At 35.6% G+C, this 14,690-nt stretch overlaps 1 protein-coding gene across 1 annotated transcript in view; it reads left to right on the forward strand.

Annotated features, from left to right (window-relative positions):
• NEK1 (NIMA related kinase 1) overlaps nucleotides 1–14,690 on the forward strand; it is a 214,466-nt gene that overhangs the window by 155,371 nt on the left and 44,405 nt on the right. The window lies entirely within an intron of this gene.

The following is a 14,690-nucleotide window of genomic DNA, read 5'->3' on the forward strand; positions in this document are numbered from 1 at the left end:
AGTTTTAGGTATTACATATGGACTTATTTTGGAAGATGAGGATTTAGCTGCCTCTCATCTGTTCTTTTCCCTCTTGATCTCATCATATACATCTACACATACCATTCTTTTTTTTTTTTTTTTAATTTATTTTGACAGAGATCACAGGTAGACAGAGGCAGGCAGAGAAGGGGAAGCAGCCTCCCCGCAAGCAGAGAGCCTGATGTGGGGCTCGATCCTAGGATGCTGGGATCATGACCTGAGCCGAAGGCAGAGTCTTTAACCCACTGGGCCACCCAGGTACCCCTACACATACCATTCTTAGATTTTTGGTTAAATCAACATACAGTATTGGTATTGTTATGACTAAGATATATTGTACCATAACTACTTTTCTTTTTTGCATAGTATTTCATTTGCTCTTTAGTGAGTAATTACTTTTTGCTTTGTTTTTCATATAGTTGTTTCTAGTTTGCTGCATATTATCCCCGAGATATGTTTATCTCTTCTTGGAGCATCCCAATACATTAGGTATTATATTGGTATAATCTTGGAAGTATTTCTTTGGAATCCCTCTGACCTCCAAATTAGACAAATTTTTTCTTTGGACTCCTGTAAAGATGTCATCCTGGCCTCTCCCTTAACTTGTCCTACCTAATGTTAGATCTCTTACTGCTTTGTTTTTCTTTATATATTCCTACATTTTACTGGCATTTGTGAGGTGTGTGTGTGTGTGTGTGTGTAGGGGTGGTGTGTAAGAGAGAGTGAGAAAGAGACCATATGTGGTAGAAAATTGCTATTGTCCTTCAGCATCCAATTTTCCCTTCCTCTTTTTTAGTAATAGACTCTCCGCATGCCCACCATTGGTTTGGGTTGGCACATGGCAGTCTACTGGGAAACTACATTTCCCAGCTTCTGTTTTGCAGCTGGAGGTGGCCATGCAAATTGAACAAGTTAAATCCAAAGTAAAATAAATATTCATGTGGTTTTTTACTTTTTTCTTCCTTAATTGAATTCTGATTGACATACAATTCAGCTCACATACTTAACAGTGTGTTTGTGTATATGAGAATGTTTAATTTCCTAGCAAATTTCAAGTATACTGTAGATTATTGACTATAATTAACCATGCTATAGATCTGGAGAACTTATTCATGTTATAACTGAAGGTTTGTACGTTTTACCAATGTCTTCCCATTTCCCCCCCACACCAGCCCCTGGCAACCTCCATTATACTATCTGTTTCTTGGAGTTCAGCCTTTTTAGATTCCACATGTACATGATGCATACAGTGTTTGACTTTCCGTGTCTGGCTTATTTTACTGAGGCAGAGGATAATGTCCTCCAGGTTCACCACACTGTCGCAAATGGTAGGATTTCCCTATTTCTTAAGGCGGATAATATTCCAATATATATGCCACATTTTCTTTACTCATGTACTGATGGACACTTTGTTTTCATGTCTTGGCTACTATGAATAATGCTGTAGTGAACGTGGAATACAACTATCTCTTCAAGATACTCATTTCATTTCATTTGGATGTAAACCCAGAAGAGGAGTTGCTGGATCATATGGTAGTTCTATTTTTAACTTTTTAGGAACCTCTGTACTGTTTTCCATAATGGCAAGACGAATTTCCAGTCCTACTTATAGTATACAAGGGTTCCCTTTTTCTACATGCTTTTACCAGAATGTGTTATGTCTTAACTGTTTTATAATAGTTGTATTAACAGGAGTAGATGTTATCTCATTGTGGTTTTGACTTGGATTTTCCCTGATGATTAGTGATATTGAGCACCTTTTCACATACCTGCTTACCATTGGTATGTGTTATTTTGAGAAATGTCTTTTCAGTCCCTTTCCTCATTTTTAATTGGTATTATTAATTAATAGAAAATTAATTTGCCCTTTTTTGCAATAAAGTTTTATGAATTCCTTATATATTTTGAATATTAACCCCTTATCAGGTATATGGTTTGCAAGTATTTTCTATCATTCCGTAAACTTCCATTTCATGTTGTTTATTGTTTCCTTTGCTGTACAGAAGTGGTTTGGTTTGATAGAGTTCCACTCATTTAGTTTTGATTTTGTCTCTTATGCTTTTGGTGTCATATTCAAAAATTCCTTGTTGTGATGTATATGCTCTTTTATGATGAGGTCATTCAGGTGTTTTGCCCTTTCCTCCATTGTTACTGTTTTGGTTTCTAGAAGTTCTTTGTATGTTCTAGATACAAGCCCTTTGTTAGTAATGTGTGTTGTTAATTTATCTCGTCTTTCACTGGTTTGTCCTTTCACTAAATGGCATTTTTTGGGAAGAATGGAAGTTGTCAGTTTTATTACAGTCCAATTTATTTAGTCCTTTTCTATATAGTTTAATTTATAGTGTTTTTTGTATCCTGTTTAAAAAAAAATCCTAAGGTCATGATAATTTTCTTCTTTTGTTAATTTCTAAAAGCTTTATTGTTTAATTTTCAAATTTAGACCTGCAGCTTATCTCATAAAGATGTTTCTGTATGGCATGAAGAGGAGTCATTTTATGTTTTCTGATTTGGTATCTAGTTGACCCTTCCTCATTTATTTAAAAAACCGTCCTTTCCCACAGCTCTGTCATGCTATTTTTATTGCAAATTGACTATCTATATATGTATTTCAGAACACTTAAATTATTCCATTGATTTCTATGTTTTTACTATTATGGTACTTCTTAACTGTAAGTTTTTAAGTCTTGATACCCAGTAGATCAAGTTTTCCCATCTTGCAAATTCAAGAGCGATCTGGCTAGTTTTTACCCCTTTTCATTTCCATATAAATGTTAGAGTAAGCTTCTCAAAATATGTTGTTTACTTCTTTAGGATTAAATTGAATATTTAGATTGGAAGAAATTGGTATCTTTACAATATTCACTCTTCTAGTCCATGAATATTTATATCCTCACATTTTTCTAGATCTTTTATTTCTTCTCAACAGCAGGTTATAGTTTTCTGTATAGAAGTATTTTAAAAACTTGTTAGGTAATTCTAAAAATTTTATACGTTTTGATGCCACTGTTTTGTTCATCTCTTGAAATTTTATTTTATAATTGTGGCTCATGTATAAAAGTAGAAATATAATTCACTTTTGTATATTGACTTTATATTCAGCAGCTATGCTAAGTTCATTCATTAATTCTAGTAAAGTATCTGTAGTTTCTGTTGATATTTTGTAAATACATGATACTGTGTTAAAACAGTTTTATGTTTTCTGATTCTTATGCTAAGTCTTCCAATAGAATCTTGATTATAGAAGTGCCATGTTCTTAACTCAAGTCTTTTTTGAAAATATCCATTATCAGAATAAGGTATTCTTTTCTAGTCTTGTTTTATGAAGAGTAATGAAATGTATCAAACTCTTTTTCTTAACCAATTAAGATGATTGTATGATTTTTCTTCATTATATTATTGTTGCAAATACCAATGATTGATTTTAAACAAGTTTATCAGTATTTTCACTTTTTTTATTGTTACATGCTTTATAAGTTAAGGATTTCGTTTGTGATTTTCTGATTGTAAGTGAATTCCATTGTCATATTCTTTTGGCCATTTAGATTTCCTTCTTTATAAATTCTATTTATATTCTTTGCTGTTTTATGTTGCATTGCCTGTATTTTTCATGTGAATTTTTATCTGTTGTAGATTACTTTTATCAAGTATATCATCATAGCCTTTTTCCACATGCTCCGAATTCACTTATGATGCTTTTTTTAGGTCATGCATATTTTTAAAAAAATTTCCATGCAAGTATATCTTTTTGTTTATATATTTTCAATTTTCTTTAGTGGGTAAAAGTTTTCCCAAATTTTTAAATCAGGTTGATAGACAACATATGCGTGTATGTGAGTGTGAATGGGCATGCACACATGTGTAAGACATTTAATCTAATTGGAAATCTAACAATTTTCTGGATTATTGTTTGATAATTATTTCAAACAAATTTTAAGCTCATTTTATATAACTGGGTATTTTGATTAGAATTGTATTAAATTTATATATTGATTTTTAGAATAATTTTTATGCTACTAAATTCAGGAGTTTGTTTATCTTTGCACTAATCTTATATTGTGTTTATCAGTAATATTTTGTTTTATTCATTTAAGTTCTTAAAGGCTCTTTTTTGTAAAATGTTGCCTTTTTTAAACCATCCATTTATTTATTTATTTCCATTTGAATTCAATAAATTAACATATTATCTATTAGTTTGAGCTCAGTGATTCATTAGTCTTATATAATACCCAGTGCTCTTTATATCAGATGCCCTCCTTAATGTCTACCACCCAGTTACTCTGTTCCCCCAGCACCCCTCAGTTTGTTTTCTGTGATTAATGTCTCTTAGGGTTTGTATCCTTCTCTGATTTCGACTTGTTCTATTTTTCCTTCCTTCCCCTATGATCCTCTGTATTCTTTTTTTTTTTAACTTTTAAAGTACTGTTTATTAGGGATTAAAAACATTCAAAATGGTCATTTTATTATTTTACAGATACCCTACAAAGGCATTTAATCTGAGAGAAGTAAAATCAGAAAAAATAATTTTTTCTTAGAAATAACAATTTTTTTAAATTTACTTATTTATTTTTATAAACATATAATATATTTTTATCCCCAGGGGTACAGGTCTGTGAATCGCCAGGTTTACACACTTCACAGCACTCACGCCAGCACATACCCTCCCCAGTGTCCATAACCCCACCCACTTTCTGAACCCCCCTCCCCTCCAGCAACCCTCAGTTTGTTTTGTGAGTTTACGGGTCACTTATGGTTTGTCTCCCTCCCAATCCCATCTTGTTTCATTTATTCTTCTCCTACCCCCTTAACCCCCCATGTTGCATCTCCACTTCCTCATATCAGGGAGATCATATGATAGTTTTTTTTCTCCAATTCACTTACTTTGCTAAGCATCATACCCTCTAGTTCCATCCACATCATTGCAAATGGCAAGATTTCATTTCTTTTGATGGCTGCATAGTATTCCATTGTGTATATATACTACATCTTCTTTATCCATTCATCTGTTGATGGACATCTAGATTCTTTCCATAGTTTGGCTATTGTAGGCATTGCTGCTATAAACATTCGGGTGCGAGTGCCCCTTCGGATCACTATGTTTGTATCTTTAGGGTAAATACCCAGTAGTGCAGTTGCTGGGTCATAGGGTAGCTCTATTTTCAACATTTTGAGGAACCTCCATGCTGTTTTCCAGAGTGACTGCACCAGCTTGCATTCCCACCAACAATGTAGGAGGGTTCCCCTTTCTCCACATCCTCGCCAGCATCTGTCATTTCCTGACTTGTTAATTTTAGCCATTCTGACTGGTGTGAGGTGATATCTCATTGTGGTTTTGATTTGTATTTCCCTCATGCCGAGTGATTTGGAGCACTTTTTCATGTGTCTGTTGGCCATCTGGATGTCTTCTTTGCAGAAATGTTTGTTCATGTCCTCTGCCCATTTCTTGATTGGATTATTTGTTCTTTGGTGTTGAGTTTGCTTAGTTCTTTAGATTTTGGAATTTAGCCCTTTATCTGATATGTCATTTGCAAATATCTTCTCCCATTCTGTCAGTTGTCTTTTGGTTTTGTTAACTGATGATCTTGATGAAATACCAATAATTCATTTTTACCCTTGCTTCCCTTGCCTTTGGTGATGTTCCTAAGAAGATGTTGCTGCGGCTAAGGTCGAAGTGGTTGCTGCCTGTGTTCTCTTCAAGGATTGTGATGGATTCCTTTCTCACACTGAGGTCCTTCATCCATTTTGAGTCTATTTTCATGTGTGGTGTAAGGAAATGGTCCAATTTCATTTTTATGTATGTGGCTGTCCAATTCTCCCAACACCATTTGTTGAAAAGGCTATCTCTTTTCCATTGGACATTCTTTGCTGCTTTGTCGAAGATTAGTTGACCATAGAGTTGAGGGTCTATTTCTGGGCTCTCTGTTCTGTTCCATTGATCTTTGTGTCTGTTTTTGTGCCAGTACCATGCTGTCTTGATGATGACAGCTTTGTAATAGAGCTTGAAATCTGGAATTGTGATGCCACCAACTTTCGCTTTCTTTTTCAATATTCTTTTGGCTATTCGAGGTCTTCTCTAGTTCCATATAAATTTCAAGATTATTTGTTCAATTTCTTTGAAAAAAAATGGATGGTATTTTGATAGGAATTGCATTAAATGTGTAGATTGCTTTAGGTAGCATAGACATTTTCACAATATTTATTCTTCCAATCCAGGAGCATGGAACATTTTTCCATTTCTTTGTGTCTTCCTCAGTTTCTTTCATGAATACTTTATAGTTTTCTGGGTATAGATTCTTGGCCTCTTTGGTGAGGTTTATTCCTAGGTATCTTATAGTTTGGGGTGTAATTGTAAATGGAATTGACTCCTTAATTTCTCTTTTTTCTGTCTTGTTGCTGGTGTAGAAAAATGCAACTGATGTCTGTGCATTGATTTTATATCTTGACACTTACTGAATTCCTGTACAAGTTCTAGCAGTTTTGGAGTGGAGTCTTTTGGGTTTTCCACATATAGTATCATATCATCTGCGAAAAGTGATAGTTTGACTTCTTCTTTGCCAATTTGGATGCCTTTAATTTCCTTTGTTGTCTGATTGCTGAGGCTAGCACTTTTAGTATTATGTTGAATAGCAGTGGTGATAATGGACATCCCTGCCATGTTCCTGACCTTAGCGGAAAACCTTTCAGTTTTTCTCCATTGGGAATGATATTTGCAGTGGGTATTTCATAGATGGCTTTGATAATATTGAGGTATGTGCCCTCTATCCCTACACTTTGAAGAGTTTTGATCAGGAAGGGATGCTGTACTTTGTCAGATGCTTTTTCAGCATCTATTGAGAGTATCATATGGTTCTTGTTCTTTCTTTTATTAATGTGTTGTATCACATTGATTGATTTGTGGATGTTGAACCAACCTTGCAGCCCTGGAATAAATCCCACTTGGTTGTGGTGAATAATTCTTTTAATGTACTGTTGAATCCTATTGGCTAGTATTTGGTGAGAATTTTCGCATCTGTGTTCATCAAGGATATTGGTCTGTAGTTCTCTTTTTTGATGGGATCCTTGTCTGGTTTTGGGATCAAGGTGATGCTGGCCTCATAAAATGAGTTTGGAAGTTTTCCTTCCATTGGTATTTTTTGGAACAGTTTCAGGAGAATAGGAATTAGTTCTTCTTTAAATGTTTGGTAGAATTCCCCTGGAAAGCCGTCTGGCCCTGGGCTTTTGTTTGTTTGGAGATTTTTAATGACTGTTTCAATCTCCTTACTGGTTATGGGTCTGTTCAGATTTTCTGTTTCTTTCTGTTTCAGTTGTGGTAGTTTATATGGAATGCATCCATTTCTTCCAGATTGTCAAATTTGTTGGCGTAGAGTTGCTCATAGTATGTTCTTATAATTATTTGTATTTCTTTGGTGTTTGTTGTGATCTCTCCTCTTTCATTCATGATTTTATTTATTTGGGTCCTTTCTCTTTTCTTTTTGATAAGTCTGCCCAGGGGTTTATCAATCTTATTAATTCTTTCAAAGAACCAGCTCCTAGTTTCGTTGATTCTATTGTATTTTTGGTTTCTTTCTTTTTAGATTTTATTTATTCATTTATTTGAGAGAGAGAGAGCACAAGCAAGAGGAGAGAGAGAAGGAAGCGGGCTCCCTGCTGAGCAGAGAGCACGATGTGGGGCTCGATCCCAGGACCCGGAGATCATGACCTGAGCTGAAGGCAGAGGCTTTAACCCACTGAGCCACCCAAGCGACCCTGTTTTTTTGGTTTCTATTTCATTGATTTCTGCTCTGATCTTTATGATTTCTCTTCTCCTGCTGGGCTTAGGGTTTCTTTCTTGTTCTTTCTCCAGCTCCTTTAGGTGTAGGTTTAGGTTGTGTACTTGAGACCTTTGTTTCTTGAGAAAGGGGCCTGTACCACTATATATTTTCCTCTCAGGACTGCCTCTGTTGTGTCCCACAGATTTTGAACCATTGTGTTTTCATTATCATTTGTTTCCATGAATTTTTTCAATTCTTCTTTAATTTCCTGGTTGACCCATTCATTCTTTAAAAGGATGCTGTTTAGTCCCATGTATTTGGGTTCTTTTCAGATTTCCTCTTGTGATTGAGTTCTAGCTTCAGAGCATTGTGGTCTGAAAATATGCAGGGAATGATCCCAATCTTTTGATACCGGTTGAGACCTGATTTAGGGCCAAGGATGTGATCTGTTCTGCAGAATGTTCCATGTGCACTAGAGAACAATGTGTATTCTGTTGCTTTGGGATGAAATGTTCTGAATATATCTGGGATGTCCATCTGGTCCAGTGTGTCTTTTAAGGCCTTTATTTCCTTGTTGATCTTTTGCTTGAATGATCTGTCCATTTCAGTGAGGGGAGTGTTAAAGTCCCCTATTATTATTGTATTATTGTTGATGTGTTTCTTTGATTTTGTTATTAATTGGTTTATATAGTTGGCTGCTCCCACGTTAGGGGCATAGATATTTAAAATTGTTAGATCTTCTTGTTGGACAGATCCTTTGAGTATGACATAGTGTCCTTCCTCATCTCTTATTATAGTCTTTGGCTTAAAATCTAATTGATCTGATATAAAGATTGCCACCCCTGCTTTCTTCTGATGTCATTAGCATGGTAAATTGTTTCCACCCCCTCACTTTGAATCTGGAGTTGTCTTCAAGTCTAAAACGAGTTTCTTGTAGGCAACATAGAGATGGATTTTGTTTTTTTTATCCATTCTGATACCCTGTGTCTTTTGATTGGGGTATTTAGCCCATTAACATTCAGGGTAACTATTGAGAGTTATGAATTTAGTGCCATTGTATTCCCTGTAAGGTGACTGTTACTGTATATTGTCTCTGTTCCTTTCTGATCTACTACTTTTAGGATCTCTCTTTACTTAGAGGACCCCTTTCAGTATTTCCTGTAGAGCTGGTTTGGTGTTTGCAAATTCTTTCAGTTTTTGTTTGTCCTGGTAGCTTTTTATCTCTCCTTCTATTTTCAATGATAGCCTAGCTGGATATAGTATTCTTGGCTGCAGGTTTTTCTCGTTTAGTGCTCTGTCTGTATTGTTTCTTAAATTCCACCTGTGAGTGAGATCTCATAATAATTGTCTTTCTCTGATTGACTTATTTCACTTAGCATAATACTCTGCAGTTCCATCCATATCGTTGCAAGTGGCAAGATTTCATTTTTTTTTTAAAGATTTCATTTTTTGATGGCTGAGTAATATTCCATTGTGTATATATACCACATCTTCTTTAAACATTCATCTGTCTACAGACATCTGAACTCTTTCCATAGTTTGACTATTGTGGATATCGCTGCTATAAACATTGGTGTGCAGGTGCCCTTTTGGATCACTACATTTGCATCTTTGTGGTAAATACCTAGTAGTGTGATTGCTGGTTGTAGGGTAACTCTATTTTCAACTTTCTGAGGAATTTCAATACTGTTTTCCAGAGTGGCTGCACCATCTTGCATTCCCACCAGTAGTGTAGGAGGGTTCCTCTTTCTCCACATCATTGCCAACATCTCATTTCCTAACTTACTAATTGAAACCATTCTGATGTGTGTGAGGTGGTATCTCATTGTGGTTTTGATTTGTATTTTCCTAATGCTGAGTGATGTTGAGCATTTTTCATCTATCTGTTGATCATTTGCATGTTGCCTTTAGAGAAATGTCTGTTCATCTCTTCTGTCCATTTCTTGATTGGATTATTCGTTCTTTGGGTGTTGAGTTTGATAATTTCTTTGTAGATTTTTAGATACTGGCCCTTTATCTGATAAGAAATTTTCAAATATCTTTTCCTATTCTTTCGTTGTCTCTTGTTGACTGTTTCCTTGACTGTGCAAAAGCTTTTTATTTTGAAGTCCCAATAGTTCATTTTTTCCCTTGCTCCCCTTGCCTTTGGCAGTGTTTCTAGGAAGAAGTTGCTCTGACTGAGGTCAAAGAGGTTGCTGCCTGTGTTCTCCTCAAGGATTTTGATGGATTCCTGTCTCACATTGCGGTCTTTCATCCATGTTGAGTTCATTTTTGTATATGGTGTAAGAAAGTGATCCAGTTTCATGCTTCTGTATGTGGGTGTCCAATTTTCCCAGCAGCATTGTTGAAGGGACTATCGTTTTTTCATTAGATATCCTTTCCTGCATTGTCAAAGATTAGTTGACTGTAGAGTTGAGAATCTATTTCTGGCCTCTCTGTTCTGTTCCATTGAATATGTATCTTTTTTTGTGCCAGTTTCATATTGTCTTTGTAGTAGAGCTTGAAGTGTGGCATTGTGATGTCCCCAGCTTTACTTTTCTTTTTCAACATTCCTTTCACTATTTGAAGTCTTTTCTGGTTCCATACAAATTTTAGGATTGCTTTTTTCCAGCTCTGTGAAAAAAGTTGATGGTATATTGATAAGAATTGCATTAAATGTATAGATTGCTCTAGGTAGTTTAACAGTATTTGTTCTTCTTATCAATGAGCATAGAACATTTCCATTTCTTTGTGTCTTCCTCAATTTCTTTCATGAGTGTTCTGTAGTTTTCAGAGTAGAGATCTTTTCCCTCTTTGGCTAGGTTTATTCCAAAGTATGCTAAGGTTTTTGGTGAGTTATAAATGGGATCAATTCCTTAATGTCTCTTGCTTCTCTCTCATTGTTATTGAATAGAAATGCAAGTGATTTCTGTGCACTGATTTTTATATCTTGCCACTTTGCTGAATTACTATATGAGTTCTAGAAATTTTGAGCTGGAGTCTTTTGGGTTTTCCATGTAGAGTATCATGTTTTCTGCAAAGAGTGAGAGTTTGGCTTCTTACTTTGCTGATTCAGATGCCTTTTATTTCTTTTTATTATCTGATTGCTCAGGCTAGGACTTCCAGTCTATCTTGAACAATAGTGGTGAGAGTGGGCATCCCTGTTGTGTTCCTGACTTTAAGGGAAAAGCTCTCAGTTTTCCCCCACTGATAATGACAAATTATAAATCACTGGGCTTTTTATATATGGCTTTTATGATAGTGAGATATGTTCCCTCTATTGATACACTTTGAAGAGTTTTAGTCAAGAAAGGATGCTATATTTTATCAAATGCTTTTTTTTTTTTTTTGCATCAATGGAGAGGATCATATGGTTCTTGTCTTTTATAAATGTGATCTATCATGTTGATTGATTTGTGAATGGGGTATCCCAGGAATAAATGTTAGTTGGTCATGGTGAACAATGCTTCTAATATGCTGTTGGATACTGTTCTCTAGTATTTTGGTAACAAGTTTTTCATCCATGTTCATCAGAGATACTGGTCTGTAATTCTCCTTTTTGGTGGGGTCTTTGGTTTTGGGATCAAGGTGAGGCTGGCCTCATAGAAAGAGTTTGGAGGTTTTCCTTCCATTTCTGATTTTTGTAACAGCTTCAGAAAAATATGTTTTTTTAAATGTTTGGTAGAATTCCCCTAGGAAGCCATCCAGCCCTGGACTCTTGTCTGTTGGGAGATTTTTTTTTTATTACTGCTTCAGTTTCCTTGCTTGTTATTGATCATTCTGTTCAAGTTTTCTATTTCTTTCTGTTTCTGTCTTGGTAGTTTATACATTTCTAGGAATGCATCCATTTCTTCCACATTGCCTAGTTTGTTGGCATGTAGTTGGCTCATAATATGTTCTTATAATAGGGACGCCTGGGTGGCTCAGTTGGTTAAGGCATTGCCTTCGGTTCAGGTCATGATCCCAGCATCCTGGGATCGAGTCCCACATCGGGCTCCTTGCTCATCAGCGAGCCTGCTTCTCTCTTTGCCTCTGCCTGCCACTCTGCCTGCTTGTGCACTCTCTCTCTCTCTCTCTCTCAAATATTCAAATAAATAAAATCTTCAAAAAAAAAAATGTTCTTGGGGCACCTGGTGGCTCAGGTTAAGTCACTGCCTCTGCCTTCAGCTCAGGTCATGATCCCAGGGTCCTGGGATCAAGCCCCACATCAGGCTCTCTGCTCAGTGGGGAGTCTGCTTCCCCCCTCTCCCTGCCTGCCTCTCTGCCTACTTGTCATCTCTCTCTTTCACTATATTAACTAACTAAATAAAACCTTTTAAAATTTTTAAAAAAATTTATGTTCTTATAAATTATATTTTTTCAGTGTTGGTTGTGATATCTCCTTTTTCATTCATGATTTTATTTATTGGGGCCATTTCTCTTTTCTTTTTTACTAATCTGGCCAGGGGGTTATCAATCTTATTCTTTCAGATAACTGGCTCCTAGTTTCATTGATCTGTCTACTGGTCTTTTGGTTTCTATTTTGTTGATTTCTGCTCTCATCTTTATTAATTCTCTTCTCTTGCTGTGTCTAGGCTTCATTTGGTATTCTTTCTCCAGGTCCTTTAGGTGTGGTTAGGTTGTGTATTTCAGACCTTTCTTGTTTCCTGAGAAAGGCTTGTATTGCTATATACTTTCCTCTTCAGATGGCCTTTGCGGCATCCCAAAGGTTTTGACCAGCTGTGTTTTCATTTTCATTTATTTCCATGAATTTTTCAAATTTCTTTAATTTCCTGCCAGACAGATTCATTCCTAGGATGGTCTTTAACATCCATAAATTTGAGTTCTTTCCAAATTTCCTCTTGAGATTGAGTTCAAGTTTCAAATCAATGTGGTCTGAAAATATGCAGGGAATGATCCCAGTCTTTTGGTACCAGTTGAGACCTGTTAGGTGACCCAGTATCTGATCTATTCTGGAGAATGTTCCATATACACTCGAGAAGAATGTGTATTCTGTTTCTTTGGGATGGAATGCTCTGTGAAGTCTGGAATATCTGTGAAGTACATCTGGTCCAGTGTGTCATTCAAAGTCCTTGGTTCCTTGTTGATCTTCCTCTTAGATGATCTCTCTATTGCAGTAAGTGGGGTGTTAAAGTCCCTTACTATTATTGTATCATTTAATGTGTTTCTTTAATTTAGCTATTACTTCGGTTATGTAATTGGCTGCTTCAATATTAGGGCATGAATGTTTACAACTGCTAGAATTTCTTATTGGATTTCCTTTAATTATGATACCGTGTCCTTCCTTATCTCTTATTATAGTCTTTGCTTTAAAATCTAATTTGTCTGGTATAAAGATTTCTTTTGCTGCTCATTAGCATGATAGTTTTCTACCCCCTCACTCTCTATCTGGAGGTGTCTTTGGGTCTAAAATGAGTCTTTTGAAGACAGTATATTGATGTTCTTGCTTTTTTTTTTATCTGATATGATATCCTGTGTTTTTTGACTGGGACATTTAGCCCCTTTACATTCAGAGTAACTATTCAAAGATAATAATTTAGTACCTGTGAATTTTAATACCTATAAAGTCACTGTTTCTGTATATCGTCTCTGTTCCTTTCTGGTCTCTGTTACTTTTGGGCTCTCTCTTTGCTTAAAGGATCCCTTTTCATATTTCTCGCAGAGCTGGCTTAGTGACTACAGATTTTTTTAGTTTTTGTTTGTCCTGGAAGCTTTTTATCTTCATCTATTTTGAAAGACATCCTTGCTGGGTAGTGTTCTTGACTGCATATTTTTCCCATGTAGCACCGTGAATATATCATGCCAATCCTCTCTGACTTTCCAAGTCCCTGTGGATAGGTCTTCCACCAATCTAATGTTTCTACCCTTGTAGGTTATGGGCCTCTGATTCCAAGCTGCTTTCAGCATTTTCTCTTTGTTTCTGAGCTTTTCAAGCTTCACTATTGTGTATAAAGGCGTTAACCTATTTTTATTGATTTTGAGGAGTGTTCTCTGTGCCTTGTGAACTTGAATGCTTGTTTCCTTCCCCAGATTAGGGGAGTTTTCTGCTATAATTTGCTCTAATATACCTTCTGCTCCCTTCTCTATTTTTCCTCTTCTCCTGGGATTCTAGTTATTCTAATATTGTTTTGCTTTATGGTGTCACTTATCTCTCAAATTCTCCCCATTGTGATCCAGTGGTTTTTTATCTCTCTTTTTTCTCAATTTTTTTATTTTCAATCATTTGGTCTTCTATATCACTTAATTCTCTCTTCTGCCTCATTTGTCCTAACAGATACTCCATTCTTGATTGTATCTCATTAATAGCCTCTTTTATTTTGATCTGATTAGATCTTAGTTCTTTTCTACCTCCAGAATGGGATTCTATAGTGTCTTCTCTGCTTTCTTCAAGCCCAGCTAATATCTTTATAGTCATTATTCTGAACCTTAGTTCTGACATCTTACTTACATCTATACTGATTTAGGTCACCGGCAATCAGTACTGCCTCTTGTTTTCCTTTTTGAGGTGAGTTTTACCATCTTGTCCTTCTGTGCATAGATGAACCAAATACTAAAATGGCAACAACAACCCCAGAGGAATATACGCCAAACAAATCAGAAGAGACCTATAACCAAAAAAGAGAGAAAGAATATAATCAGACAGGTGAACAGAACAAAGTAATACACTGCTGTTTATATTTTGGTCTGTTTGTTAGAAAACTAAATCCCAAAATTGTAAAGAAAGAGGAACTTATATAGGTACAAAAATAAAATACACTGAAAGGATAGAATGTAACAATAAAAATCAAAATTAAAAGACAAAAAAAAGGAACAAATATAAACAGATAGCCAGAACAGAGCAATACACTATATCTTGGGTGTGCTTTGATCTGTTTGTCAGAAGAGACTGCTTCTCAAAATTGTAAAGAAAGGAAAAAATTATTCTGAACCTTAGTTCTGACA

This window comes from Mustela nigripes, chromosome 1 (assembly GCF_022355385.1).
Source record: "Mustela nigripes isolate SB6536 chromosome 1, MUSNIG.SB6536, whole genome shotgun sequence".
In the NCBI taxonomy this organism is placed as follows: domain Eukaryota; kingdom Metazoa; phylum Chordata; class Mammalia; order Carnivora; family Mustelidae; genus Mustela; species Mustela nigripes.